Source organism: Dendrobates tinctorius, unplaced genomic scaffold (assembly GCF_039654945.1).
Source record: "Dendrobates tinctorius isolate UK_male_01 unplaced genomic scaffold, ASM3965494v1 ptg000014l, whole genome shotgun sequence".
Classification (NCBI taxonomy): Eukaryota; Metazoa; Chordata; class Amphibia; order Anura; family Dendrobatidae; genus Dendrobates; species Dendrobates tinctorius.
The window spans coordinates 4,759,028-4,764,698 of NW_027361682.1; the positions used below are offsets into that span (position 1 = coordinate 4,759,028).

Consider the following 5,671-nt stretch of genomic DNA (forward strand, 5'->3'; position numbering starts at 1 on the left):
TGTTATGTTCCGGTGATGTATGTAATGGACTGTTCGTGGTACGGTTTATGATTGCATAGTAAACCTCATGGGCTTGTTTATTTGAGAAAACCGTTACCGTGTCCCTTCATCCTGCTGCCAAGCGAGTGCCCCCCAACACACGCAGTAAGCGCTGTCTTACATATGGTGGAAAATGTGGGCAACGGTCCAAGAAGCACATGTGGAGTTTGCTGTGGATCAGCAGGTCCACAAAAATTTTTTCAAGTCAGCTTGCTGTGGCTCGGCGGGGCCACAAAGATTACAAGCTTCTGGCGGTAACTCGGCAGGGTTACGAAGTTTGCTGTGGCTTGGCGGGGCCACGAAGATTACAAGCATTTGGCTGTGATTACAAGCATTTGGCTGTAACTCGGAGGGGTTACAAAGTTTCCTGTGGTGTCTGGATGTCCACAGTGCCATCTCAAGGACCGTGCAGAGCCTTGCGGAGCCGTACGGAGCCTGACATAGCAGTGCAGAGCCTTGCGGACAGGAGCTGCAGTTGCAGCAAGAGGTTCTGCAGCAGCAGGGGCTTGTGATCGGCAGTCGGAGGTGCCAAGAAAGCCAGTGGCTTCAGCAGGAGCTGTGGCAGCACCAGCAGGAGCTGGTGGGGTGTCGTAAGGACATTGTGGACCAGGTCGTAAAAACGCTTAAAGGGCCAGTACAGGCCCAGAGAGACATGAGTACTGTGTGAAATGGGGCCTGAGAGTGCTGTGGGGGAGTCCACAGGGTGTACCCCAGAGATGGGGTGGTTTCCCTAAAAGGGGTGGTGGCCTAAAAGGTTGCAGTAACCCAAACAGGGATCGTTGTCACAAAAAGGTCGGGGTCACAAAAGGGGCAGTATCCCAAAAGGGAGTAGTTGCCCAAAAGGGGGTGGAGTCCCAAAAGGGGGCGATAACCCAAATAGGGGTGGTGGCAAAAAAGGCGGCAGCGGCAAATGCGCCTCTGGACTGTAGCCGGGAACAACGTAGTTCATGCTATGCAGGTCCATGCTATGCTGTGGATTGCTCGGCCAATAAGGCGTCACAACAGTGTCTCTTCTGGCTAGATGGGGAAAATGTGATGGGACTGATAGACCCGGGGAGTGGAGTGTCTGCTGAGGACCCCTCCTGAACGTTCTGTGATGCCTGGAATGGGGTCGAGTGTGAATGGCTCCGGTGGGGACAATAAAGGACCTGTGACAGCCTACCTCTACACTGACGCGACTGAGGGTTCCACGTACCACGAAGTGATGGTAGTCCTGGACCTACTGTATACTATGGTAATAGGGCGGGACTTGGAAGCCCTGTGGGACTGGTGGATAAAAGGTAAAAGGGTATGTAGAGATAATGTGTATCGGAGGTAAGAATATGGAGAATGAGCCCCCTAGAGTTGACAGTCCTAAGTTTGGCATGACCAAGGCAAATGGTGGATGGGCCCAACTTAGTATGACCAGACGGAAGTGTGGGTCTGACCAACTCTGGGACTTGGCAGAGGTGACCAAAAGTGTGATCGTTGAAGATGAGGAAGCTCCAGAAATGGGGTCAAACTCCGTTAGAAGTGGGGACTGCTGGTTACAGGATGACCGATCGGGTGGTGGTAACTCCCATTCAGACGGAGACGCAGGCGGAAACGAGTTAAGTGACTCGGGTACAAATGGCAAGTCTTATTCCTGTCTCCGGAAAAGTAAAGGGCAAAAAGGGGCTGAAAAAATTGCACCCTTTGAGAAGATTGATAAAGACGAGATAGGGACAGTTGCCAAGGTTAATGTCCTTGATAAAGAGGTCACTTTATAACTGACAAAACCGAGCGCTGAGGTAGTCGAGGACCTGGGAAACATAAAACTGACCCAGGGTGGTGGTCGGGTTCCAACAGCTAAATTAGCAGTTCGAGAACAACTCCATGACCAAATAGAGAGCCTGCTGGAGAAGCTGTCTAATTCGACCTGTGTCAACTAGAGGATCAAATCAACAAGCTGACAAAGGAAATGTGCACGTGGAAAGAGCGAATCGACAGTTTCCGGCAGGTAGAAGTGCACGTGTAAAGCTTGAAGAAAGAGCGCAATGAGGTTTGTCAACAGCTGGCGAATGAGAGTTTAAAGGTGGCGAGTATGGAAGCCACCAACTCCACGCAGTTGGATCAGGTTGGATCTGAGCTCTCGGCAGTCAAGGTTCAGCTCAGAGGGATGGAAGCACAGGAGTTTCAGGACCTTGCTAAAGAGTTGTCTCGTGAGAAGCAAAAGTTAACAGATTTACACGCCAAATTAAAGCATTTGAAAGTCAGAAATCTGAGGAAAACACGGCTTTGGAGTCCAGGAAAAAGAACAGTGATTCTTTTGAGATGCTTAAAGGGATAATAAAAGAGCATGTCGAGCAAAAAAAGGCCTTGAGATGAGCGGCTGAGTATAGACTAGATGAGCTGGAGAAGGAAGTTTCTGAGCTCGGAGGTCACCCATCAACATGGCAAAGTGTGAATAAGGCCTTAAGGGAAGATGTGGAAGTGCTCAGAGAAGCATTAAGAGGTCTTCTGCAAGAGGAGAAGTTGGTGGTCGAAGACTTACAGCGGCCATGCCCGAGCGGTAACAAGGCGGAGCTGCAAATGCCCATCTTTGCTAGGGGTCTTGAAGAGTGTAAAGCTGAGGAAGAGTGTGCGCTAAGAGTGGAACAAGACAATCACCTGGTCGTGGCAGAGGTCTTGATAGAAAGGTCTGTGGCAAAGTGGTATTTGTGCTTATCGGCATTCCTCGCTTTGGTCCCCTTCCTAACCCGTCCTCTGGCGCTCCTTACACCTACTAGAAGGGTGTCCGTGGTTGGCCCCGCCTCCTGTGGTCATGTGCAGCAGGTTCTGTTAGTCAGCGGTTGAGCTGCTCAGGCTTCACTGTGCACTGCTACTCCGTTGTTCCCTGCTTGACACAGGACGTGCACGGACCAGGGTAAGTTGGTTGCTGTGCCCGTGATACCGCCTACTCGTCCCCCTCACGGGGTCCTGACAGATATGTTGATGCATTCCAGAGTTACTACAAAGTGAAACTTCAGAATTGAAAAATTTGCACTGGTAAGGAAGTACTAGCCAAAGACACTGCAGGAAAGAAAAGCGCAATTGGGTCTTATCCGATGGAGATTTCAAGATGTACAATAAAATTGCACTCACCTGATGTTTACAAAATTCTAGCATAAAAAACTCATCAGATTATACCAGCTGCCGCTAGTGACCGATTCAGGATATTCAATTTGGGAATTTTGTGGATATCATCCCCGCTGCTGTAAAAATGAATGTCCAGGTGTATTGGAGATAAAAGATGATGGTTTATTCTCAACGCATTCCAAAGTCACTAGGACTTCTTAATCAGGAGATGCTAAGAGAGGATTGGCATTAGGTCGTGGCAACGAGAATCGCCTTAACATGGCCGCCAGGTACACATGAATTGGCCAATTTATGCACTAAGCATTCTCAATTTTTTATATTTCTAGTGCAGTAACGCAATTCAGTTTTCAGATTTCATGTTTGCATGCTATGGTGCTGCAGAGTGCTGCCTTATTTGTTTGATTAAAACCTCATGAAACACTTCCAATTTATACGCTGCATAAGCCCTAAAGATGTGCAATATATTGTACGGAAATAACCACCAGATAATATAAAGCTTATATTACACCGTGTATAACATGATATGTGTAGAGACATACGGCTCTGTAACATACACCCCATAAACACACATCTCTGCTTCATACAGACACGGCCCTGTATATACACATTATACACACACAGCTCCTCATTGTACACATGCAGCTCCGCTCTGTACGTGTCATACATACGCGGGTCTGCTCCTCACATCTCGTACACACACGGCTCTGCTCCGTACACCTCGTACACACACGGCTCCGCTCCGTACACCTCGTACACACACGGCTCCGCTCCGTACACCTCGTACACACACGGCTCCGCTCCGTACACCTCATACACACACGGCTCCGCTCCGTACACCTCATACACACGGCTCTGCTCCGTACACCTCGTACACACACGGCTCCGCTCCTTACACCTCGTACACACACGGCTCCTCTCCTTACACCTCGTACACACACGGCTCCTCTCCTTACACCTCGTACACACACGGCTCCGCTCCTTACACCTCGTACACACACGGCTCCGCTCCGTACACCTCATACACACACGGCTCCGCTCCGTACACCTCATACACACGGCTCTGCTCCGTACACCTCGTACACACACGGCTCCTCTCCTTACACCTCGTACACACACGGCTCCTCTCCTTACACCTCGTACACACACGGCTCCTCTCCTTACACCTCGTACACACACGGCTCCGCTCCTTACACCTCGTACACACACGGCTCCTCTCCTTACACCTCGTACACACACGGCTCCTCTCCTTACACCTCGTACACACACGGCTCCGCTCCTTACACCTCGTACACACACGGCTCCTCTCCTTACACCTCGTACACACACGGCTCCTCTCCTTACACCTCGTACACACACGGCTCCTCTCCTTACACCTCGTACACACACGGCTCCGCTCCTTACACCTCGTACACACACGGCTCCTCTCCTTACACCTCGTACACACACGGCTCCGCTCCTCACATCTCGTACACACACGGCTCTGCTCCGTACACCTCGTACACACACGGCTCCGCTCCGTACACCTCGTACACACACGGCTCTGCTCCGTACACCTCGTACACACACGGCTCCGCTCCGTACACCTCATACACACGGCTCTGCTCCGTACACCTCGTACACACACGGCTCCGCTCCTTACACCTCGTACACACACGGCTCCTCTCCTTACACCTCGTACACACACGGCTCCTCTCCTTACACCTCGTACACACGCGGCTCCTCTCCTTACACCTCGTACACACACGGCTCCGCTCCGTACACCTCGTACACACACGGCTCCTCTCCTTACACCTCGTACACACACGGCTCCGCTCCTTACACCTCGTACCCACACGGCTCCTCTCCTTACACCTCGTACACACACGGCTCCGCTCCTCACATCTCGTACACACACGGCTCCTCTCCTTACACCTCGTACACACACGGCTCCTCTCCTTACACCTCGTACACACACGGCTCCGCTCCTTACACCTCGTACACACACGGCTCCGCTCCTTACACCTCGTACACACACGGCTCCTCTTCTTACACCTCGTACACACACGGCTCTGCTCCATACACCTCGTACACACACGGCTCCGCTCCGTACACCTCGTACACACACGGCTCCGCTCCGTACACCTCGTACACACACGGCTCCGCTCCGTACACCTCATACACACGGCTCTGCTCCGTACACCTCGTACACACACGGCTCCGCTCCTTACACCTCGTACACACACGGCTCCTCTCCTTACACCTCGTACACACACGGCTCCTCTCCTTACACCTCGTACACACGCGGCTCCTCTCCTTACACCTCGTACACACACGGCTCCGCTCCGTACACCTCGTACACACAGGGCTCCTCTCCTTACACCTCGTACACACACTGTAAACCCCTCCTGACCCCACACATAAACTTCCCCTCATTCAGCTCCATGACAACCAGCACAGCAGCATCTTGCATACACTGAGGCCCCTGATCATGTGACCCCTGACTCCTCCCCTCCTGTGACCTCACCACAGGTCCTGTGCGCACAGAGCAGCCATATAT

The 5,671-nt window shown here is 51.9% G+C and overlaps 1 protein-coding gene across 1 annotated transcript in view; it reads left to right on the top strand.

Moving 5' to 3' along the window:
* Window positions 1-5,671, top strand: part of LOC141070528 (uncharacterized) — a 163,909-nt gene that overhangs the window by 133,801 nt on the left and 24,437 nt on the right. The window lies entirely within an intron of this gene.